The sequence below is a fragment of the Apodemus sylvaticus genome, chromosome 21 (assembly GCF_947179515.1).
Source record: "Apodemus sylvaticus chromosome 21, mApoSyl1.1, whole genome shotgun sequence".
Classification (NCBI taxonomy): domain Eukaryota; kingdom Metazoa; phylum Chordata; class Mammalia; order Rodentia; family Muridae; genus Apodemus; species Apodemus sylvaticus.
This window is the reverse complement of record NC_067492.1, coordinates 58,933,066-58,960,073: the sequence shown is the minus strand read 5'-3', so window position 1 is coordinate 58,960,073 and position 27,008 is coordinate 58,933,066.

Here is a 27,008-nt window from a genome sequence, read left to right as displayed (position 1 = left end):
TTAAAATTTTCTTTTAAATCTTGTAGCTCCTCTAAGAGATAGCAAGCCCTTCCTACCTGCGAGAGCTCTGAAATGGTTTCGTCTGGCGAGAGGTTTCGCCCGGGCCGGCCTGCCCCCGCCCCCAAACTTCTGGGCAAAAGTAATGCCCCCAAAGTGCGGGAGGGGAAGGGGGGAAGGGTGCTCTGAGGGAATGCCTTTTTGGTAAGGAGACGGGGCTGGCGTAGAAGAATAACACTCTTGTCGCTTGGCGCTTGGCGGGAATTCGCCCTTTGTTTCTGAATCTCTTTGTTCTCTTACTTACCGCAGTCTCTAACTTGCCTATGATAGCCTGAATTTCTTTTTCGCTGTGGGAAATCTTTAGATTCTGTTTGTCTCAAGCCCCTGAGGCTAGGATATAGCGACCCTCTCTTGTCTTTCTTTTCCAAACGGGCTTAATTAACCAGGCAGAGTAATAAGGTGCCTGTTGCTTTAAAAACAGGCGTGAGAACTTCTTACTTAAAATTCCCATGGTTCCTTCTTAGTTGATTACTATGCAAATCCTCTTTTCTTTTGTTCCACTGCGAACTCTTCCCGCTGTTTACTTTGCAGGGCGGAGCTAACTAGCCACCTTCTCCTCTGTCCGTTTATCCTACAGACAGGAGACCCGTGGCCTGTATTACCGATTAATTTTTTTATTTTTTAATATAAGACTTGTCCCAAATGCCGGGAACTTCATAGCTCTTAATACCAAGAGCTGTACCTCCCTTATCCTGGGAATTTTTAACTCGTCCCAAACACCGGGAACTTCTTAGCCTCTTAATACCGAGACTGTACCTCCCTTATTCTGGGAATTTTTAACTTGTCCCAAACACCGGGAACTTTTAATTTAATTAACCCCCAACTCCTGGGTACTCACCAGCGCGCTGTAAAACCCCGACCATTAAAGGTTCTGAAGACTCCATTTACGGGCCACCAATTATGTCACGTCCACCTTCGCCAGCAAAGATTACGCGACACAAGGAGTTTCTTCCTTATAATGGTTTTATTCGGCAAACCTTGACTTGAGTTTATTCTTCTATTGGCGGCCCCAGGCTCTCTCCCAGCCTCACCTTAAGGACCCTAGCTAGCCTCATTTGCCCAGGGAGATAACCAGCCGTATTCTCATAGATGAACTCAGTGAGTTCTTCATTAGCATGTAAGTGAGATAAGGAATGCAGCACACTGCGCATGTGTTCCAGTGATTTACTACCAGGGAGCAGCATGTGGCCAGCGCCATCTTGTAACAGAGAAGAACAAAGGGTGGCTCACTACACCTTATGAATGTAAACAATGTGGTAAAGCCTTTAAAGGACCCAGTCATCTCCTGTATCATAAAAGAACACACACCGGACAGAAAACTTATTAATGTAATCAATGTGGTAAAGTGTTTTCACCAGGGATAAGTCTCCAAATTCTGTGTGCTGGAGAGAAACATAATGAATATGATCATGAATTAAGTGGGAGTTAGGAGGGTATCATAGTAGGATATGATAGACATGGGTGCTTGGGATTATTTACACTCTGGAGATTTTTTTTTTTTTGATGCTTTTGCAAAGAAGTTTGCTGCCCTTGTCTGAAAAGTTTCCTTGAGGTTAAGGTAAAGATGTTTACATTAATTGTATTGACCAAGTAAGTCACTAAAATCACCGCATAGAATTTGGCCTGAAAGTTTTTAACAAGCATAGAAACTAAGAAAGGAAAAATAAAAAAAGAAAGGTTCAAAATACAAGGCATCATCAGGAAGTTGAATGAAGTTTAATCTTGTAATCAAGGATATTCAATGGCATTAAAGGAATGGTTACATTAGGACAAGATTAGATTCAGCTAAACATATGGATTTGCAATTGTATGAAAGTGAACTGTATCATGTTAGGAATTATTATTACCAGGTTATTGTTTTGATGTAGACATATGAAGATACAAGTATGTGTCAAATTGCCAAGGGATAGATTTGGATTCTGGGTTCTGATTTTAAAATATAAACAGAAAATCTTAGTTCAAGGCATGTTGTTACATGCTTTTTAACCCACCATTCATGAGACAGTCATGCAGATCTTTGAGATCAAGGTAGATCTCTAAGCAAGTTCCAGGAAAGCCAAGATTAGGCAGTGATATATTTGAAATATTGAAAGCTGCTGATAATGGAATAGAAGGAGCCATGTTCCAGCTCCAGTAAACAGTAGAACTCAGCAACTCGGTCTTAAATGGTAATAATATGGAGACAATTGATGCTGGCTAGCTAGTAATTAGAGGTGATGAAGAAGAAATCAGCATCATTGTGGTGAAAACTGACTGGTATTTTCTGAGTGACAGAAAAGGTATGTTCTAGAGATCACCAAGGTTGGACCTAATAGTGCAACTGGGCTTTGTCATGTGTAAGAATAACCCAGATGGTATTAAATTTGAGATCATGAAATTGTCATGCAGAACAGCAGAGGCTTGGCACTATTGAGCAAGCATAAGGGAGCCTATGGGTCAAGACTAATTCTAGCAGCAGAACCCAGCATCTTGAAGATGGAAGTATCATGGGATGAACAGCAAGAACAGCAGGAGCAGTAGAATAGATTCAATCAGAGCTTAAAGTGATACAGAGGGCAGAGCTGGAAAAGTGACCCAATCTCTTTGGAGGGGCAGAGAAGATCATGTGTGAATTCAGGACACTGAAACAAGAACCTGTGAAATTGAAGCTATCTTAGAGACCCCCAAGTTTTTGAGATGTTAGAACTATATGATACCTGCACAGGAATTGAATAAAACTAGTCAAAGAGAACAAATTGTGCTTCAGTGAACAAAGCAGAAAGGGGTTGGAGACCTGAAGAACACTTTGACATCAGACATGGAGATGCAGCATTTGCAGATTGTTCTGCTGGCTTTGATCTTCTTTAGCTCCAGTATTTCCTCATGATTACCTTTAGGATTAATAAAGTATATCCTGTGAATTTCAAGGTACAGGGTGTGCTTTATTATTTCCAAAAATAAAGCTGATTTTTCTTGCATGTTAGGATTAATCACAGAAGTCTTTGATCTTTGGACTTTTAACATTTTTGAGATTTTGATAGATGATTGTGCCTTTTAACATTGGAGAGCATGAGTTTTGCAATATACTTTCTTTAAGTATGGTCCCCATACACTTTTGTGTTTGATCAATCATATGGTGCCAGGCAGTGGAATGTGGTAGTTATAACTTATGTGAGGGAGGGAGTGGCACTAATAGCAGGTGTGCTTTTTTGCAGAAAGTTTAACAGTGTTGGGGTTCCTCCCAGTGCTGAAGTAACCCTCCTTTTAGTAACCTGGAAGATGTCTCTTCCTAATTTTCTTTGGATCAAGATGCAGAACTCTCATATGCTTCTCCTGCATTCTTTGCCTGTATACGTACCATGCTTCCTCCTATGAGGAAAATGTACTAAACTTCTGAAATTGAAAGATAGCTCCAATTAAATGTTTGCTTTTATAAATGTTGCATTGGTCATTTCATCTATTCTTAGTAAATGAAAATCAAATTTAGAAATAAAGTGAGCGAATTTAGGTTGGTGAAGCTTCTGCACAATTCTGAAATCTTCTTCATCATTTAAGAATTAGTACTGCAGATAATCCTTGTGAATATATTTGGTATGGTGAAGGCTATGCAAAAATCTGTAGTCATTATCAATATGAAATTATGCATGCTGGAGAGAAATTATATGAAATACAGCAATGTGGTAAAGCATTTATGTTGTGTGTCCACTGAAGTCCATCACAACTCAAACATCAGAAGGATGCAAATGATATAAAATTATTGTAATGAAGTCAGTACTAATAAATCTGGGTGAGAAAAATACACTCCCACGTTTATCTTAAATATTCTACTCCTATCCATACAGAGTCTGTAAATTATATAGCTTCCATTCTTGAAATCCACAAATGCCAGTGACAAATTATATCTATATTTTCCCCTCAATCACTACATTTTTTCTATTCTTAATCTATTTCAACTGATACAGAATATAGATGTTATCTTCTCGACTATCATAGCCATATGTTCTTTGGTGGATAAGAACAGGCATTATATTTTGAGGAATAAAATGGGAGTAATGAAAATTACAGTTATGAATATTTGTTATGTTTTGGCGAACAGAACATGAATAATGAAAGCTACATAGATATTGTTAAGTACTAAGGTCAACTATCACCTGGCACTTATATTTAGTTTGAACTTACATTTAAATGAACGTTGTTAACAAAAAGGCAGTACTTAGGACAAATTTCTTTTTGCTTGTTCCCAACATTTATACATTTATATATTACAGTCACACACACACACACACACACATACACACACACACGTAAGTCATCATATATATTATATACATCATATCAAATGTATAACAGAACACATCTTATAAATGCAATAAGTGTGATAAGACATTTTCACAACAAATTTATCTATAAATATATAAACAAACATATCCTGGAGAGAAACACTATGCATAAGCAATGTGTTAAAGCATCTGCATGTAACAGTAGTCTTAGAAAAAGACTATGAAAAAGTCATAAGAAAAAGTTATAATTCAGATAAACCCCATTAACATAGACGATGGGTTAATGTTTTGCACTTTCTGGTATCCTTGTACAAGAGGAAACTCTTTGGTATGCAATCAATCGACTAAAGCCCTTACATATTACAGTAGTCTTTGAAAACAATTAAGAATACCAAACGTAATCTGTGACTACAAAGAATTTGGCAAGAATTGAATCAACACACTTAGATTGTTTTACTCAAGATTATTTTTTTGTAAAAAAGTAAAATGTGACAATTGATAACATACAATTCAAATGTTATGATGTCCTTGGATTGAATTTGTTCTTGTAAAAATGTATAGGTAAAAGACACATGAAAGCAACAATAAGGAAACCTTTTCAGATTTCACAATGTTCTTATGTTACATGAAAGAAATATTGTAGGTGTAAGAATTTGTGTCTGTGTTCCAGTGCATTTTATTTTGTAATGATAAAACATAATATCTAAGGCAGCTTCTGAAAGAATTTAATTTGGTTTATGATTTCAGAGCTATATTGGTTGACCATGAAATTGGAAACACAGCAAAAGTCTTGCAAGTGGGAGAATTAGCCTGAGGCAGAGAAATCTTTCAGATTGATTATGTAATGCCAGTGTTCATCTAAGTGTTCATTCTTGCATCATATACACACAACCAATAGAAATGCACTCTGGATATTTTATTCTTATATTTGTACATACTTTCTAAAACATACATAAAATGAAAGACTTGGAAAGGAAGAAGTAGGCATGGCATTGAGAGAGGACAAGGCATAACAAAGTATACTTTAATTAATGGGTCAAATACTTTTTCAGTAAAAGCACAGATAGAAAGGTAGCATGATATTGAAGAACACTACGAACTGAAAGAAGACCAATTTTATTCCCAGAAACTACTTGGGAGGTAATTATGTCCTGTAAATACAGTATCAAGGGAACTGGTGCTCCTTTGCTCTTGCAGGTACTGCACACAGATATACACAGTCAACACATCCATGCACATAAAATAAAAATAACACTAAAAATAAATTCTCTATAGTGCTGACTTAGCTTTGGACTCCTTCTGGTCTGGATTTAGGCACAACTGTGGACATCCTTGGAACCATCCTCCATAGAGTCAAAACAGCCATATTCTAAGGATAGAATAATACAGCATAGCTTTCCATCTGGTATCTGCAAGCACAGTGCTGTTAGAACACTTTTCTTTGTTATCTGTATTTGTGTTCCTTGTCTTTGCATGTGTAATAATTTTGTTTATTACTTGTTTTCCATCCACAGTGTAGAGTATACATTATGATATAGAAGATAGATTCTTATTTTAAATCCCTATCTGTCTTTCTGGGTAGACTTGCAATCTCCTGTATGTATTCAAAATGTCACATGTATGTCATAAGGCCTGAACCTAAAATAGACTTTATGTTGACAGCATATGTAGAAAGCAAATTCTCTTCTAGGGTGGGTATTCTTTGACTGCTAGCCAAAGTTGAATGCATGCTAGCATTAAAGTAATTTTTTGTATTAGCTGTTTAAGTGTGTGGAGTAATTTCTACTTGAGAAGGAATATTTATTCTAGAACAGTTATACCTGCAGCAGTTTAGAAAAATGTATCTCAGAAAAGTTGTCCTATGTTTGGCTGGCTCAGGTGGCCTTGACCCCAGAATTTTGCTCCCTCAGTCATTGACATTGCTTTTCTATTAATTCAACAAACTAAATTCTTAAATTAAAAGGCTGTGTCAGCACTCATTAACCTACTGAGTCATATAGACTCTCTGTTCATGGGAGATTTGCATGCTGAGCATGGTTTCTGCCTTCAGACCAGAATAAGAGGACTTGCTTATGTGTGTTCCTAGTGCCTACAGTCTTGGTGTTCTGTTCATAAACTGATCCCCTGAGCCAGTGAGTTGAAGTTTGTTTTCTACTTTTTATTCTACTGCATTAGGGTTGAGGTCTTTGAACCACATAGACTTCAGACAAGGTCGGTATCATGCACATGTATCTGTTTGCATCCTTCTGACATGTAAACATTCAGTTTGAACTGCACTATTTTTGAAGACGCATTCAAAACTTAAAATAAAGAGCATAAGAAAACTTAAAATAAAAGATGGTTTTATTTCCAGGAATTCATTTATTGTCCAGGAGTGTCTTAATTATCCTAGATTCTCTTTTTGTTTTTGTTTTTCCCTATGAAATTGAGTACTGTCCTTGAACTATCTGCAAAAAAAAAAAAAAAATGGAGGTGTGCTTGTATTAAATCTGGTGATTGGTTTTAGTTTGTTGTCCTCATATTATATTAAGTCTATGTATTCTTGAACATGGGAGATCTTTCAGTCTTATTTATTTATTTTTCTTTTATTACTTTCTATTTATCAGTACCATTGTTGCTTCTCTCCTGATATACCCTCCCAGAATTCCCTATCCCATTCCTCTACCCACCTGTCTCCAATACCATGCCTCAACCTTCCATCACATAGCACAAAGTACTAGGGAAAAAAAAAACTTCAATAAAATCATTTTTAAAAAACCTTCTCCAAATTAAAAATGTGATGGCCATAAATATACACAAAGCTTATGGATCCCTAAATAATTTAAACAAGGTAATACAATTTTCTTGTCACACAATATTCAAACTTAAATGTGAGAGCTGACCCTGTACCACAGTTCTCCATACCCAAATACTGCAGTGAGAGAGCGGGTCTCTCAGGAGTGCTGACTAGCCTGTGAGTAGAGGTAAGAATACCACTTCTGCTCAAAGGGACCCCGACAGAGCACTCAGTTCGAAAGCACTGAGGAGCAGCCTGGGCCATGATCCTTCCATTCCCCGCCTGCACCCAGAGCTGATCCTCTGCCACAGTGCTCCATATCCAAATTCTGTGTGGAGAGAGCTGATCTCCCAGAAATTCCATCACACCTGTAAGCTCAGGTAAGACCTCCACTTCTGCTCAAATCCCAGGACCATGAGGGATCTACGCAGAGAAATCAGAACCCAGGTACCAAGGGACAGCTGGGGACAGGATCCTTCTGGATTCTGTCTGCACCTTGGAGGTAGCTAATTATGTGCCAATTATTTCCATTCAAAAATTCCTCCTGGAGAGAACTGTTCTCTCAGGAGTACTGACACACAGACTTGCAGGAGAGACAAGCCTTAATGAGAGACAGATCAGGTAACATCAGAGATAACCAGAGAGCAGGACACAAGGGCAAGATCATAAGCAATAGAACCCATGGCGAATTGGTATCATCAACATCTAGTGCTCCCACCAGAGCAAGCCCTGGATACCCCAACACACAAGAAAAGGTAGTCTCTGATTTAAAATCATATCTCATGATGACGATAGAGGACTTTAAGAAGAGCATAAATAACTCTCTTAAAGAAATACAGAACACAGGAAAACATCCAGTATCCCTTAATGAGGGCACACAAAAACCCCTTAATGGTTTTCAGAAAAAGGCAAATATAAAGGGGAAGGAATTGAACAAAACCATCCGGGATCTAAAAATGGAAATAGATACAATAACAAATTCATAAAGGGAGACAAACCTGGAGATAGAATACCTAGGAAAGAGATCAGGAGTCGTAGATGCAAACATCAATAAAATGCAAGAAAGAGAAGAAAGAATCTCAGGTGTAGAAGATGTCATAGAAAATACTGACAGAAAAGTCAAAGAAAATGTAAATGCAAAAATTTCTTAACCAAAAATATCCAGGAAATCCAGGACAAAATGAGAAGGCCAAATCTAAGGTAATAGAGAGAGAAAATTCCCAACCTAAAGGGCCAGTAAATATCTTCAACAAAATTACAGAGGAAAACTTCCCTAACCTTAAGAAAGAGATGCCCATGAATATAACAGAAGACTAAAGAACTCCAAATAGACTGGACTAGAAAAGAAATTTCTACTTTCACATAATTTATGCACCAAATGCACAATTCAAAGAAAGAATATTTAAAGCAGTAAGGGAAAATGGTCAAGTAACATATAAACACAGGTCTATCAGAATTTCACCAGACTTCATATCAGAAAATATGAAAGCCAGAAGATCCTGGGCAGGTGTCATATAGACCCTAAGAGACCACAAATGCCAGCCCAGGCTACTATACCCAGCAAAACTCAACGTTAACAAAAATGGAGAAACAACATATTCCATGACAAAAACAAATGTACACAATATACTTCCACAAATTCAGCCCTAAAATGTATAATAAATGGAAAATGCCAACACAAGGAGGGAAACTCCACCCTAGAAAAAGCAATAAAGTAGTCTTTCAAAAAGCCCCAAATAAGATAACCATGCAAACATAAAAAGAACAGGAAGAAGCAATCACTAATCCTTAATAACTATTAATTTCAATGGCCGATAAAAAGACAGACTAAGGGACTGGATTTGCAAACAAGACCCAGCATTTTGCTGCATACTGGAAACACACCTCAGTGACAAAGACAGACACTACCTTAGAGTAAAAGGTTGAGCCCAGTGCCCTTTGACTTTATAGTGTGCACATTGATCGTTTTCCAAGTGTGGTTTATCTCTTCTGGGTCTCCTTGTCCTCTGCTATTTTCTGTCTCCCAGGTCCCCTGACTGCCAAATCCTCTCTCTTTTATCTCTGTCTATTACTGCGGCCAGTATTCTAGTCAGTCTTTTCTTTCATTGTCTTTTCTCCTCTCCCTCTCTTCTCTTTCTTGTTTCTCTTCCTCTGTCTACCTCTTGTGGTACACTTTCTCAGCCTCTCTAACCACATCCCTTATAGGACAATCTTGCAATCCCTCAATCCGCTGCAATTTTTTTCTGATGTTAGGAGCTGACTGCCCAATAAAGGCAATAATCACAGAGGCTCGCTGCCCTACAGACATGGGGTCAAAAGGGGTGTACCTTCTGTAAGCCTCCATGAGCCTCTCCAGAAAGACTGAAGGGGGTCCAGTCAGCGCCTGCATGACATCTCTTATCTTAGCCAGATTTGTGGGCCTTTGTGTGGCACCCCTGAGACCCGCCTCTAGAGCCTGATGGTAATTGGACAGCTGTTCCCTACCTTGGGCCATGTTATAGTCCCATTGAGGATGCATCAAGGGGAATCCTTCATCTATCCCAGCCAGAGTCTGGAAAGGACATCCGGCATTGTCCCGGGCATTCTCCTGAGCTTCGAGGAGAATTCTTTCTTTCTCCTCGGTGGTAAACAAGGTTTGTAAAAGTTGTTGGCAGTCATCCCAGGTAGGCTGATGCAAAAACATCAGGGACTCTATTAGACCTGTAAGCCCTGCAGGGTTTTCTGAAAAGGGAGTGGGATTAACTTCCCAGTTATAAAAATCAGAGGAAGAGAAAGGCCAGTACTGTAAAAGTTGTAAACCATCCTGGTCATCTGGATTTGGAGGTGGTCCAACAGCCCTAAGGGGAAGCACCACACGCAGGGACACTACAGAGGAGTCCGCCAGTCCTTCGGAGGTGGCTCCCCTTCGACTCCTTGTCCCTTCAACAGGACCCCTTCCTCTGGCCCTAGGGACAGGAGCTAGAAGGGGAGCCAGTGGAGTATCAAAATGTACATTTATGTGTTTATGTATTTCTGTATTTTATATATATTTATATTTATATATTTTATATTTTAAATAAATTATAAATATAAAAAATAATTATGAAATATAAATATATATAAATATAAAATTATTTTAATAAAAATATAAATATAAAAATATATAAACGTTTTAAAATAAATCTTTAAAATAAAAGAAAAACTATGTATAAATGTTGTGGTGGGGAGGTCTTGCAGAAGCCATGCATTATGCTAAATAAAGCTCTTAAGTATAGCATATATATTTACATATTTATTCATATATTCATTTATGTATTTATGTATTATATACATTTGTATTTATTATTTATTTTATATTTTAAATGTAATTATGAAATATAAATATATTTATATAATATATATTTATAAATATAAATATAAAATATATTTTTATAAAAACATAAATATAAAAATATATAAGTCTTTTGAAATACATCTTTAAAATGAAAAAAGTATGTGTATAAGTTGTGATGGAGGTTTTGCAGAAGCCATGTCATAGACTAAGTAAAGCTCTTAAGAATAGCATCTTGTGAACTATTTACAGAGGCAAAAAGGAAATGGGAGACTTCTATGAAGACAGCAGAAACAATCAAACAATAGGAAACACTGGGTGGGGGAGTCTCAACAATGCTGCACTAGGAGAATACACCTTATCTCAAGAACATTATAACCCAAGCCTACAGTGGCCTTAGGACTTATAACCGCAGCCCTATATGGTGGACAGAGTTGGATTCTGAGGATATGAAATGTCCTGAAGTCCCTGGCCCCAGGCCATTACCAGCTCTCCTAGCATACTCCGAGCTTTAGAAAAGGAGCTCTATTTTATTGTCAGTATATTGTGGCCTCAGGAAAAGCTCCCAAGGCCCAGGCCACAGCCTGTTATTAGCTCTGCCAAGTAAGTTCCTGGATTTGAGAAGGAGCTATGTCATTCTCCATGCATTACGGCCTTGTGGAAAGACATGCTGGATAAGGCTAGCCCTCCATACAATTCTCTCTCTCTCTCTCTCTCTCTCTCTCTCTCTCTCTCTCTCTCTCTCTCTCTCTCTCTCTCTCTCTCTCTCTCTCTGTCTCTCTCTCTCTCTCCCCAAATCCCTCTCAATTGTTTTTTACTTACATTACAAATGTTGTCCAACTATCCTGTTCCACCTCCCAGTATTCTTTAGACCATACCCCATCCCTTTTTACTTTGAGAGGGTGCTCCATCACCCCACCTCGACTCCTGCTATCCATGCACCCAGAACCACCTCATATCTTCCATTCTCCTTGATGGCATCAAGTCTCTACAGGATTAGCTGTATAGTCACCCATTGAGTACAGACAATGTAGTCCTCTGCTACATATGTTCCTGGGACCATGCACCACTCCATATATGCTCTTTGGTGGATTGCTTAGTCTCTGTGAGATCCCAGACATCTGCGTTACTAGGCACTGTTGGTCTTCTTAAGGGATTGGCATCTCTCAGAGCCTCTTCATTCCTTCCCCTAAGTCTTCCCCTAACTCTAACCTGAGTCCAATGATTGCCTGTAAGTATTTGCATCTGTCTCAGTTGTTGTTAGAGCCTTTCACAAGACAGTCATGCTCAGCTCCTGACTGCAAGTATGTAGATGTTTTTTCCTCTCAAATGGCTGTCAGCTAGTGTAGTCTTTCCAATGAGGCAGAACTATGCGTTTCCCAATTTGAAAATGGACACTTGAGGGACAACAGACCTTAATGTTGGTTATGATGTTGTAATGACTCCATGGAAATGCTTGTTACAGTCCTGATTTTTGCTATGAGCATGTGCCAAGCAAATGGACATTTGTGTTGTACATTACAGTTGTTCCACCTGTTATGGTTTGTAGCCATATATCTCGACAAACATGGTAAACAAATATGTGAATCCTAGCATCCTAGTCTCTAGGCGGCCTGCTTAGCACACTACTCATCTGTGGGTTGTTTTTGAGGCAGTCCTCTATCAAATAAATGCTACTTACTGTCACTATTCCTATGCTTGGTAAGTCCTTTATATTATAAATTCTACTCTTCTACATCACAGTTTAATATGGTAGTGTTCCCCAATAAATGAGATGCCTTTTAACAGCTTTACAAAATTAACTGCAGGTGAATCTTACACATAAGTGGCAAATGCTGAGGGCAGGACTTGTATAAGAATCAAAAGATAATAGGATTGTCCATGTTTGGCAACCTGCCCATGACATTTCTAAAAGCAAGCCCCTAGTCCAAATGATTTGAGCAGATTCAGCCCTGGTAGTGAAGTTATTCAGAGGTCACCACCTGATGTACCAAATGAGGAGCACCACAAGGGAACTCAAAGATGGCCACATCTGGCTACATGTGACTGATGCTTCCCTTCCAGCGCCAGGGAGGACCCACCACCCCAGCTCCAGTGCTCACCCACTTTCTCCTCTTAATGGAGATAGACCCTGTGCTCAACATGTGTCAAAAATCGAACTTTCTTGAGGTCACCACACAGCAGCCAAGAACATCATTCAAAGCAGGACCCAGAGAGTCATTCAAGCTGGTTAAGCTAAAACAAACTTCAACAAGGCACCAGGAAGAACCTCCCTCTCAGTCTGATTGGCAATTCTGCCTGGTATACTTGATTGGCCAGTGAGTCTTACCCATCCTCAAGGTTAGAGTGTGCTTCCAGTCCTGTGCTAGAGATTTCTTATGTCTCAGGTCAGGTTTGCACTCCCATAGCATTTGTGCCTGTCCTCCAAAATGTCATCCATCTGCACTCCCACCCAGCATTGGAGGAGGACACACCATTGTAACTGAGGCTGTGAGGGGTTGTTCAGCTGCTTTCTCTTCCTCTTTGTGGGCAGTGATCCTGCACTCATCATGACCTGACTTCATAGCTTGTTTGAGAATTCCGCACAGCATTTTCCCTACTTCTTTCTGCTATCTATGGGGATAACCTGTTACTTGACTTACACTGGAGATATAAAGCTGGCTCATCAGAAGAAGGAGCCCAGTTAAGAGCCAAGGCTCTTAACATTAAAGAGGGATTTTAGCAAACATGTGTTTGCTATGTGGCTTCATACAATTCCCTTCTACTAGATGATACATATGAATAAAACCTGGAAGAAAACCAGGAAACAGATGACAAGCACTGTGGAACACTATGTCAGCACATCTTTCTCAATGGCAAGGTAGGGAAAAACCCACAGTTGTGTTGGCACAGATTCTCTAGATCAAAATATCTCATAGAGAGGGTGAATTTTTCTGTGTATGTAGAAAGAAGATTTACTATAATGTCTCAGAGACAGTTTTCCTCTTCTTCTAATAATGGCTTTCTGCCAAGGGAAACATCAAAATCAAGGACTTTTCTTCCAGTGAGATGGAGCTGCAATTTCCATGAGCCAAGCATGAAGCCAGGAAATAAAACTCTTGTTTCCTAAAGTCCCTCTTTATAGTTAATAGCCTGGGCACCCTTCCCCTTGTGGGTCAGATTGATACCTCCACTGAACCTGAGGAATGGGCTATGCAAGCTATTTACCTTGATTACAGGAAGAGGAAGGCAAGTGCTCTGAGGAAAGTTCAAGCAAGGTCTGAAATTAGGTCCTGTCAAGTGCAGGGTCATTGCTACCAAGGAGAGTAGCAGGCAGCTGAATAGCCTGAGGTGGAATAGTGGGGTCCTTTCATAGGGCTGTTTGGAGTGAAAGCCCTCTTCAAGGCAGGGCACAAATGCTTAGAGAGTGCAACCCACACCTAAGATTTGTAAAAAAAAAAAAAAAATTCACCCTGCAGTAGAGGCACAATTTAACTGTAAGGAGTGGTAAGGCTTATTGGCCAATCCAGAACTCAAGCCAGACCTGCCATTCAAAGAAAGAGGTGGGATCTTCCGGGTACCTTTCTTCAAGTTCCCTGTGGCTTTGCAGACCAGGATAGTTCACTGTTTCCTGATCTGAGCTCTGCTGTGTTGTGCTGTGAGAGGACCTCGGGGAAGCCCTAAAATCTGAACATGGTAAGCACAGTATATCTTCCCACAATGGGGAGGAACAGGTGGCTGATCAGAGGGTGCTGAGGTGCAGGGTCCTATCAGTGTTTGGATGGGAAACATCAGCTAGATGTGAATACCTGTGCGGTTTCTAGTGATGCTTCTTACTTGCTAAATATGGTGGTGACCTCTGAATAACTTTACTATCAAGGCTGAATCTTCCCAAATCATTTGTACCATTGGTTTGCTTGTAGAAGCATCATGGATGCTATTTTTGATTCTGAAGGATGTGTCCAAAACATTTTGTGTTTTACACTACACATTGAGAGGGCAGGTATGAAACTAATAGGTCTAATTTAACATGTGACTTGTTTTTGTTTTCTTTTTTCTTGCAGTTTTCATATTTCTATACATGTGTAGTGTTTTGAATATTTTGTGGCAAGGGGATTTTTTTTGGCTTCAATCTATTTGGTATTTTTGGATGCTTCATGTACCTTAATAGGAATCTTTGTCTTTAGTTTAGAAATTATTCATTTAGGATTTCATTAAAACTATGTTCTTGATATTTGAGCTGATATCCTTCTATTACAGTCAATTATAGTCTTTGCTTTTGGTATGTTGTAGTGTTCCTTGTTATTTAGTGCCAGAAAACTTTTAGATTCCAAATATTTTTTGACCAATTAGTACAGTTACTCTATTTGTCTTCCTTTCCTGTTTGGTGTGTGAACCTTGCCTCTGTAGTTGTCCATGTGCAGGCAATTTCGATGACCTGCTCTCAGGGACTTAGCACCTGCTTAAATCTTTACCTGCCTCCATCAACTGCTACTGGTGTCAGGTGTGCTTTATGTACATGGATCACTAGTTTCAGCTGCTCTCGGTATTTGTTCCCTGTTTCTGTTCTCTACACATTCCCCATTTATAGTCTTTCTCTACTCTCATCACATTCTCTATGCTCCCTATATGTGTTCCAGTCTGCAGATCCTCTTGTGTACCTCTACCCCTTCCCCAAGTCCTCACTTCTGCCCTTTTCACTAAACAACCTCGTTTGTGTCAGAACTCTTGCATGTTTTAATTTTTGAGGACCTGCTGTGACAGAATACCTTGGATTTCTTGGTAATATATTTTCCTGGCTTATCCTCATTACATTCCTAGGCTGATGTCTAAGCATCTGGGTTTGTGGTGATAATAGGTCTAGATACTTGTTTGTAGGTTTGTCTTGTTTGGGTGGTAATTTTAATCCTGAGTTACTGTTTGCTGTCTGTATTTTCAGAGAATGTTGGCTGTGTTTTGCCCATTTTACTGACCTGTTTGGCGGGTATGATCAAAAGGGAATGCTTGCTAATGTTGAAAGCTGGCATAAGTGTCAGGTAGGAAAATATATTCTTAACAATCCACCAGGAGACATAGTCAGGAGAGAGGTTAAGCTGTCTCTGTTGTTTGTACAGTGTTAGGGATACCTGTGTAAATTGCATGTGGGATAATAAATAGTGTGGTAAATCTTTTTTAGTAGTGGAAAAGCTACTTTGTTCCAGGTAGTCATGGCATGTGGTTGAAAAAGGAGTGTACATTCCTGTCTACTGGAAGAGGACAGGGTATTCTGAACCATTGTATGTTGGAAAGATAGGGCTTGCTTTCTGATTTTAAAAGATTTGACTTTTGAGATATTGTATTGAGTATCAGAAGACACTTTACACATTAAACCATGTAGGAACTCCTGCAGACTATTAGCATCACTGCAGACTGAATGCATTTTCATTACAGGATGAACATGAGCCTATAGCATCCAAGGTCAAAATGGAGTTGATTGGGTGCCCTGGGTATCCCCACACCATGGGGCTTCAAGTTTCTGCTGCATTCAGTGCATCCTCTCCCACTGAGTCCAGACTTTGGAGTACAGTTATAGAAACAGATACCAAAGATAGGCTGCAGCTTTAGGGACAGCGCCTGTTCCAGTTGTTGGAGGACCCTCATGAAGACTAACCTGAACTTCTGCTACTTATGTTCCAGGGGCCTTAGTCCAGCCTGTGTCTGCTATTTGGTTGATGGCTCAGTCTCTCTGTGTCCTCAAGGTTAAAGGTTCATTGAGTCTTCTAGACTATGTGTGGAATTCCAACCATCTTCAGGGCATTCAATATTTCTCCAAATGTTTGTTAGGTTTCTTCAAGAACCATCCCATGTTTCACTGTGGTTCTCTGCATCTATTTCAATCAGCTGCTGGGTGAAGCCTCTCATTGGACATTTATGCAAGGCTCCTGTCTGGGAGCATAACATTGTATCCATAATAATGTTAAGGATTGGAGCTTGCCCATAAGGTGTGTCTCTAGCTGGGTGAGTTTTCATTGGGCATTCCCTCATTCTGTGCTCCAGGTGTGCCCCTGCTTTTTTTATATGGGACAGATTTTGTTCTGTGTGTCTACTGTGCTGTAGTTGAAACTGATCCTTCAGGTTTCTTCTCATGCTCCCATACAGTCAATATTTGGACTCTGTCCCTAAATCACATAAGATGCTTTAGCCCCATTTGCATTTGATGATAAGCTATTTTTCAAGCCCAGTTGTTTAATTTTTTTTTATTTTATTCCTTTGATTTTGTTTTCAAGACAAAATCTCTCTGTGAAATCCTTCCTGCCCTGATAGTCGATATAGGAACCACATAAGCCACTTGACATTGTTTTGTACAATAAAGATATGATTTTGTGCAACTTTTAATCCTCATGTTTCACTTTGAAATTTGGCCAAATAGGTAGGTTATATTCTATTTCTCAAGTTGATATGTGGTCATTACATCAATACTACCTGAGGCTTCAGAGTCCTTGGATTCCAGGTGTGTGATGTTCTTCCTCATACTTGTGATTGTTCTGAAATGTTTGAATAAATAATATTTTGCCTATGTATAGGAATATGTATATCATATGTTTCTTCTTTATACTTGTCATAAGATGGCAACAGAATTCTTGATCTTGAAATAATTAGTAGTTGATAGTGCCCATGTGTATCTGCGAAATTGTCAAACACAATGTGGAAGACCAGCTAGAGCTTTCCACTGCTGAGCTCTTTCTTCTGCCTAAAATTGCTTGTTTATGATCAAAATTTATATTACTATTGTTTCATCTGTTCATTTGTAACTGTTTAAGCATGCATTGCCTTTTAATAAAATTTTATTAATGTTATAGTTTAAACTTTTGTACTTCATGCTTGTACAAGATGAATACAGATCTGAAGTGAATGTATAGTTCTTGGTGGGAACTTTTAGTAAAGAACTGTGAGTTCTCTATCATTTTTGTTTCCTTGGTTGATTTTTGTAGGGATTGAGGGTCTTAATATATAACTTTTGGTCTCATAGAACATATTACATAGACCATGCCTGCATCGAGCTCTATGACATACACCTGACTGTACCTCTATGATTAAGGACATGTGCAAATACACCCAGTTTTCCCATCAGACTTGTAGATAGTAATTGTTAATACAATTTTTCAGATGTCTGATCAGTATTGTGGATGTTTCCTGCGCATTTCCCTCTCAATTGGCATTTCCCTGTCAGGGCTGTATGTTATTCAAATTGTGAAAATGCAAGACACATGAATTTTATAATTCAAGTTCCTTCTAAAATGACACAGTCATTGTAAATTCTGAGTCAAAATATTAGTGGAGTGACAAAATTATATGAATATGTTTTCGAGGAAACGTGTTTTCTTTACATTGATGTTAGTATCATGCTTTGTGTTGTACACATGTATGGGATATTTAGGATGCAGTGACTTTTGATGATGTGCATGTGAACTTCAATGAGGAAGAGTGGAATTTGATGGCTCCTTTCCAGAAGAATCTCTAAAAAGATGTGATGTTGGAAACCTACCTGAACCTCAACGCTATAGGTAAGACTGTCATTTTTTCTAAAGGAAACAAATGTTTATTGGTTATTGATGATCTATTATTTTAATTGTGAATAGTGAAGATTGAGCTGAATAATTCAGTTTCACTAAAATTTCACTGTAACTTTCATGGTGCCATGAAAATTCACAGTACCTTGATTATTTCCTAATTTCCAATAGTATATCATTCATTTCTGGTACTGTATTTTAGGCTATAAATGGGAAGACCATCATCTTGAAGAACATTTTCAAAGTATTAGAAGACATGAAAGGTAATTTTCATGTGCAAGCTGATCCAAATTTGTCTCTGAGGAAATTTTAATATCTTATGGAATCTCCAGCACAAAGCAAGAGGGTAAAATAACAGTCCTTTAACTGTAGCTATGATTATAATATTCTTACAAAACCATGTACCTCAAGGTTCGATACCTGATTTGTGCATCCATTTGATAAGTAGCTTCTTTAGAACTATGCTGTGGACCTGCCAATCTGTAGCGTCTCATAGTATTTAGAAACTGCACATTGAATAGTGATACATTTATATCCAAAACATTTTAATAAGAAAATCGTCCACAGAAAATTTGGTGATACTCATAATCTTGTATTAATATGGTTAAGTTTGGTGAGAGGGCATTTTATGAGAATCAAGAATGTTGTTGTGGAGAAACATTAGTCCATATTGCACATGTTATGAGAAATAGAAATTTAAACAGTGTGAATGCAATGTGTAAACCTTTCATTTATCATTCTTTTAATTATGTGTATCATGTGTCATAATGGATACGTATCATGTGAGTATAGGGATATTGAAAAAAGAAACATAACATTTTTTTTCTGAAACAAGAAGATATTCTGCCTTTAAAAGTAATTAGGAATATGAAAGACATTTGCAATTAGTTGGTTTTTTAGTTTTACATGGAATATCCCTAAACTCAAAGTGTAGAAAATCTTTATGGGCAATAGGAATTTGGAAATTCTTCTTTGTGTTCTGGTTCCCAGTCAAAAGTGTTGTAATTCACAGTAGAGGAAAAATATGAATACAATCATTGTTATAAAGATCAGAGTTTTTATAACTTTCTTCAGATAACTAAAATACATCATATAAAAAGAGGGTGCTATATACACGAGTTATGTAATATCCATCACAGGTGTCTTGAACAACTCACGATGAGTGAGAACACCATGAACATATAAAGTGCTAAATCCTTAAGATGTGATGCTTTTTTTTACCATTAGACAAATTGTAAACATAATTCATATTGATTACATGATTGATCAGAGTAATGAATGTCGTAAAGTTTTCACATCTGCTAATTATCATTGCAGACATGTAAGAAGATATACTGTCATGAAACCCTATCAGTGTAATATATGTGGTAAAGCCTTTACAAGATGCAGTAATCTCCAATATCATAAAACAACACAAACTGGAGAGAAACTTTATGAATGTAATCAATGTGGTAAAGCCCTTGCAAGACCCATTTATCTCCAAAAACATAAAATGACACACACGAGAGAGAAACTTTATGAATGTAATCAATGTGGTAAAGCATTTGCAATACCCTGTTATCTACAAAGACATAAAATGACACATACTACAGAGAAACTTTATGAATGTAATCAATGTGGTAAAGCTTTTGCACATCACAGTACTTTCCAACATCATAAAAGAACGCATACTGGAGAGAAACCTTATGACTGTAATCAATGTGGTAAAGCCTTTGCAAGAGCTGGTGATCTCCAATATCATAAAAGAACACATACTGGAGAGAAACCTTGTGAGTGCAATCAATGTGGTAAAGCCTTTGGACAGCGCAGTCGTCTCCAAAGACATAAAAGAACACATACTGGAGAGAAACCTTATGAATGCAATCAATGTGGTAAAGCCTTTGCAGGACCCTGTCATCTCCATTATCTTAAAAGAACACATACTGGAGAGAAACCTTATGAATGTAATCAATGTCATAAGGCCTTTCCATGTCACAGTGATCTCCAAAAACATAAAAGAACACATACTGGAGAGAAACCTTTTGAGTGCAATCAATGTGGTAAAGCCTTTGCACAGCACAGTCATCTCCAATATCATACAATAACACATACATACTGGAGAAAAACCTTATGAATGTAATCAATGTGGTAAAGCCTTTGCAAGACCCAGTCATCTCCAGTATCATAAAAGAACACACAATGGACAGAAAACTTATTAATGTAATTAATGTGGTACAGTGTTTTCACCAGGGATAAGTCTTCAAATTCTGTGTGCTGGAGAAAATCATAATGAATGTGATCATGAATTAACTGGGAATTAGGATGGTATCATAGTAGGATATGATAGACATGGATGCTTGGGATTATTTTCACTCTGGAGTTGGTTTTTTTGATGCTTTTGCAATGAAGTTTGCTGCCCTAGTCTGAAGAGTTTCCTTGAGGTTAAAGGTAAAACTCTTTACATTAATTGTATTGACAAAGTAAGTCATGAAATGCACCACATAGAATTTGGCCTGAAAGGTTTTAACAAGCACAAAAACTAAAAAAGGAAAAATTAAAAAAAAAAGAAAAGTTCAAAATACAAGGCAGCATTAGGAAGTTGAATGACATTTAATCTTGTGATCAAGGATATTCAATGGCATTAAAGGAATGGGTACATTAGGACAAGATTGCATTCAGCTAAGCATATTTACTTGCAGTTGTATGAAAGTGAACTGTATCATGTTAGGAATTATTATTACCTGGATACTGTTTTGATGAAGACACATGAAGATACAGTTATGTGTCAAATTGCCAAGAGATAGATTTGGATTCTGGGTTCTGAATTTAAAATATAAGCAGAAAGGCTTAGTTCCAGGCATGATATTACATGCTTTTTAACCCACCATTCATGAGACAGAATCATGCAGATCTTTGAGATCAAGGTAGATATCTAAGCAAGTTCCAGGAAAGCCAAGATTAGGCAGTGATATATTTGAAATATTGAAAGCTGCTGATAATGGACTAGAAGGAGCCATATTCCAGCCCCAGTAAGCACCAGAACTCTGAGAATTTTATCATGAAATGGTGTTGAATATTGTCAGAGAATTTTGCATTACTTCATGAGATGATCAATTCTTGGTTTTTCTTACACTTTAATCCCATTTTGTTGAACCATCACTGTTTCTAGAATGAAGCCTTCCTCATTGTTAATGGTGGATGATCTTTTGATGTGTTTTATGTTTTATTTTATTTGTTTTATCTTTTAAGTATTTTTGAATCTGTGGTTTAAGGAATAATTGGTCTGTAATTCTCTTGTTATCACTCAGTCTTTCCTGACTGGATATATGAGTAATGAGTGGTTCAGAAAATAAATTGACTAATATTTATTTTGTTTCAATATTGTTGAATCCACTGAATTCTTGTTAAATCCTCTTTGAAAGTCTGGTAGGACTCTATCCTAAAACTCATAGACATGGGCTCATATTGGGGACGTATTTTTAATGAATTCTGTTTTACTTTATGTTTATGTCAGTTTAAGTTGTTTTTCTCTAGTTTAATTTTGGGATGTGGAATCTATTGAGGAAGTTAGCTATTTCTTTTAGAATTTCCAAGTTGGTAGAATGCACCCTTTTTAAACTACTCTTTACTACTCTCTGGATTTCTTCACTACCTGTTATTTAATCCCCCATTTCATTTTAGATTTCATTAATTTGTATAGTCTTTATCTTTTAATAGGGGTTTGTTTATCTTGTCTAATAAAAGGATCAAAAGACCAACTCCATGTTTCATTAATTCTTCGAATTGTTCTCTTTCTATTTTATCAATTTCATCCCCAACTTGAAATTTTCTTGATGTCTCCTCCTCGTTTTCTTTGCTCCTTCACTTCTTTTTGTTGTAGCCTTTAAAACATGCTGTTAAATTGCCAGCATGGGAGTTCTCCAATTTTTTCACGTATACATTTTTTGCTGTGAACTTTCTTTTAGCTCCACTTTCATTTTCTTTGTGTTCCATGAGATTGTGCATGTTGCATATTCATTTCCAATGAACTCTAGAAAGTGTCTGATTTCTTCCTTTTTTCTGTGTAGACCCATTTTCTCTCAAACATTAGTTTGTAGTCAGTTAGCTGTCCTCCCTCATCTCTTACCACACTAAGACATCAACAGTTTTAGCCCAGATCATATATTTTGTCTCATCAGAGAGTGTGGAGACTCCTGGGTCTGGTGCAATCAAGGACATGAGAAACCTAATTTCTAGGGACCACCCACTGGGTTTCTTGTTGCTCTCTGGGATAGAGTTTAGCCCTTCCCCATCAGATTGGTCCTCTCCCTACAAATGACCCCATGGATATGAGAGGTAGCAATAGCACACCAACCACCTGTGTCTTGCCTTTTCTTAGCTCTAATGACATTTCAGAGCTGCCAGTTCAGCTTCCTGGGCTGACATTCCTGCCAGGTGTGGTCCTCCACATGTGTTCTCGGTATTTGACACCACCACTGCCCCAGCATACCTCTGTCCATCCTGAATGAGGCAGTTGCCACTGGTGAACCCTGTTACCCATACATCTATCTGAGCAGTCATACAGAGGCCCATCCAGTGAGGTCAGGGTCCAACAGGAGGGCAGCTGAGAAGTTATCCTGGGGGTATTCAAGAAGAGAGGTGGCAATGAGTCATTCTGCCATCATCTTTAACCAGGAGGTCGATTGGTCATCCATAATCGATCAATAATTGTAAATGAACACAAGTCAATTGGGAACCGATCGTCCATCGATCAGTATTCAGTTAGTGACTTATTAATCCTCCTCCATGAGCCTCAATTTCCAGCAGCGGATCAGTTACTTGATTGGTAATCAATAACAGAATGCCAGTCATATCATTTGATGATCAACAAATTATCAATTGATTGATAATTAGTCAATGATCAATTTTTAACACATGATTAATTGGTCAATAATTAATCAACAATAAATATTATAAAACAACAACCCGCAGTTCCTGATTGACTATATGTTGATCGATCCCTTGATTGATTGGTGATACATTGGCCATTGTCTAATGCAAGGACCCCTGGTCTAAGTATGCATTACCCAGGTCTACAATGGTCACCTGAAGTTGGCAGAGTAAGGCTTTGTCTTTTAACAGAGTCTTAAATAGTCCAAATTTTTCAAGTCATCTAAGAGGTCCTGCATTTTTTCTCTTTCCACTGGGAATTCAAGACACAATGTTGAACTTTACCAACAAAAACTGGTGTGTTTCCATTTTACTTTTAGGGTAACCATGGTCTTATGGCAGGGGCACTTTTGATTCTCAGGGCTCCCTTATCTCCTTTTTAGGCATCACTTATGGTCTTCTGATTTGGCCTTGGCTGCCAACAGGATCTTTCCCAGGCCTCCAGTCTCTTGCTTCTGTCCTCTCATCTGCTCTCCTCTGCGGTGTATCCTCCATTAAATGCTCTCTTTGCCACTACCCTTAAATCTCTTAGACAACTCTTTCCTAACTACTCCACCCTCTGGGGCTTTGTCTTCATAGCTGGTGTTCCCTGATTAACAAAAGCTTGAGCTACTGCTGCCTTTGCTTCTGGTGATTCAGGGTCCATGGACGTGTATTGTCAAAAATGTCGCCATGACACAGTCTAAAAAAGCTGTAGGGCTTTTATTTTCTCTCTGCATAATATTATGCACTCTGGCAAAATGTGTGAGCCATCTTATGACCACCTTGAAACCTGCCATCAGAGATGGACGGTGGACAAAAGGCATCCACTTATCTTCAGTGTGTTACAATCCCATTCTGGTTGAGTTAGTGTAAAGTAAGCATATTGGGGTCAAACCCAGACACAATTGTGGATGCCAACAAGTGCTTGCTGACAGGAGCCTGATATAGCTGTCTCCTTGAAAGGCTCTGCCAGTGCCTAACAAACACAGAGGTTTGGCTCTCAGCCAACCATTGTTCTGCCAGAGAGTCCCCAATGGAGGAGTTAGAGAAAGGACCCAAGGAGCTGAAGGGGTTTGTAGCCCCATAGGAGGAAAACAATATGAACCAACCAGTACCACCCAGAGCTCCCAGGGACTTAACCACCAGCCAAATAGTACACATGGAGGGACCCATGGCTCCAGCCACATGGGTAGCAGAAGATGGTCAGGTCGGACATCCACGAAAAGAGAGGCCCTTGGACCCAAGAAGTCTCATTGCCCCAGGGTAGGAGAATACCAGGCCAGGGAAGCAGGAGTGGGTGGGTTAGTGAGCACGGGGAGGGGGAATGGCATAGAGGGTTTTCAGGGGGGAAATGAGGAAAGGGGATAGCATTTGAAATGTAAATAAACAAAATATCTAATAAAAAATTCCTTTAAACAAAAGACCGCATTACCTCTCATTGTGATCACCTTGAATGGATAAAGGTCAATTCACAAGTATCTTAATTGCTGCTGTTGCTTTGACAAAATACTCTGTCAGGAGAATACGTTTATTCCAGCTCACGGTTCACAGTAAAGTCCCTCATGGTGGGAAGTGCCACTCTGAAGTGTGAAGCAGCTGCTCACTCACATCAGGTGTGTAAATAATCAGGATGCCAAGAGCAATGAACACCTGCTGCTGCTCAGCCCCTTTCCACACACTGCCCGGGATCCTAGCCAGGGAATGGTGCCACCCACAGTGGGTGGGTCTTCCCACACCAGTTAAGATAACCAAGGCAGTCCCTTACAGCCACGCCCCGAGGCACCTCCCCCTTGTTAGGATTCTGTCTGAGCTCCACCCACAGTTTCCTGGCAACAGCCAGGAATGCCCTCCCCACCGTTACCTGGCAATAGCCAAGGAGGTCTGGCACACTATAAAAGGGGCTGCTTGGCCCTCCCCCTCTCTTATTCTCTCAATCTCAGCTTGTCTCTTGCCGCTTCTTGGGGTCCCCTCCCTTCCTCCCACCTCCTCCATCTCTCCACATGGTCATAGCTGGCCTCTGCTTCTCTACTCTCTCCCTCTCTCTGCCTTACTCTGCCTCTACTACCCTCTTAACTCCCCTCTTCATGCACTGAATAAATGATATTCTCTCCTATACCATCTTGAGTCTGGTAACCTCTGGAGGAAGGGATGCCTTGGCATGGGCCCACTGAGGCACCCCCTTCCCTCACACCATGGTTAGAACATATTCTCTCACCTCTCTCTCTTTTTAGGATCTCAAAACCCCTGGCCACTCTCTATCTTATCAAGTAGACAATTGATGTTAACCATCATGGTGACTTTGAAGCTCTGTCTATTTATCTAGACACTGGGGTCCTCTGTCTTGCCTTGCAAGAGTATTTGGAATCATTTTCTCAGAAAGTAATAGATTTTTATATTTAAAAAATATTTTATATTTTATATTTCTGAAATCTATTTATTGGAATTTGTGCATGTACTAGCATTCCCAACAGACCGTAATGTATTGGGGGACTGTGCCTGACCAAATAGACATTCAAAAGTTAAGGGGCTGGGTGGGTACAAACCAGGGCTAGAGACTCCTACATATTCTGCTCCTTGTTCCCCTCTCATTTCCCTCCTTACCAGGGGTAGTATTTTCCTTCATTACTGTAATTAATATGGCTGCACAGTGGCTTCGTTCCACATCGATCAAAGCTCTTCATAAGCTTTACCTCATTTTCTCCCCTTGGTCAGGGAGGGGCAAATTGCTACTTAGCCTAGGATGACCTCTCCCACTCCACAGATGAGAACAAGGGCACGGACTCAAGAACTGACTTGTGTGTGGAGTGCACTCATGTGCTGGCAGTCAGCCAGGGAAGCATGACTCCCTAAGGACTATGTGGGTGACTTAGATTCCACAGGTGGCATTTCCACCATGAGTAAAAATGGTCTCAACCGCTACTCTTTCCCCCAAAGTGATTCCCACTGTTGACTTTATCATATCTCAGAGTAGGGTTGCTACCCAAGTTTCTCCTCCAGGACCAAGCATTTTGCTTTTGGCATCCAGGAATGAAGAGAGGTCACTCTGTGCTCTGCCAGAATATATTTCCCAGAGCAAGTCCTCCACCAGCCTGGGGAGAGATTCCCCCAAGAGAATCACACAGATGAGAACTCTTCAGAGACCAGATAGCAAGGCATAGGCCAAAGGCTGTTTGATATCTACATCTCTGCATCTGTCTCTATCTATCTATCTATCTATCTATCTATCTATCTATCTATCTATCTATCTATCTATCTATCTATTTATCTATCTATCTATCTATCTATCCATCCATCCACCCACCCTCCCACCCACTCACATATCTATCTATCTTTCTATCTATCTTTCTATCTATCTATGTATCTATCTATCTATCTATCTATCTATCTATCTATCTATCTATCTCTACCTAATGACTTTGTTGTTAATTTACCCAAGGTATTTGTAGCCTTTTTCACTCTCATAGACTATAAATTTGATTCTTTGGTATAAACTGTACAGGCACCAGGAAGAGCCTTGTTTGTCATCCCCTGGAGTGATTTCTCTGTCTCAGATTTCCCCAGTTACACAGTTGATAAAAGCAGGGCCTGCTCAGCAGCTTGGGGGTCATGAGGCACAGCCTGGTCAGACATCCCGTTCTGCTTTTCTTTAGTACTCTATCTAGGGGAGAGAGGTCTGAACCCTGGTGGCTGTGGGCAACTGCTTGCTTACATAGCCCACAAACAAGATGGGGAAGAGAAAGAAGTGGGGACTAAAAGCTCTAAGAAAGCACAGAAAAAACATGGGTGGGTTGGTGTCTCTATTGGTCCACTGAGCTTCCTATCTGGATACAGGAAGTGGTCGCTTCACGTCCATATCCACAATGTAGTGAGTCACAGCTAAGGTCACCCCCATTGATTCTTGAGCACTTCCCTTGTCCCTGCTCAGGTATCATCCTGGAGATAGTCACCACCTCCTCACCCCTATCAGCTGCAGATTTCCATTCATTTGCATGGCCATCTGGGCATTTCTCCTGTCCTTCCCCACACCTGATCTCTCACCCCTTCCAAGTTCCCTGCCTCCATCTACCGCCTATGACTATTTTATTCCCTCTACTAAGTGAGATTGAAACTTCCTTACTTGGGCATTTATTCTTGTTTAGCTTCTTTGGGTCTGTGGAGTGTAATGTGGTACCTGCATTTTCTGCTAA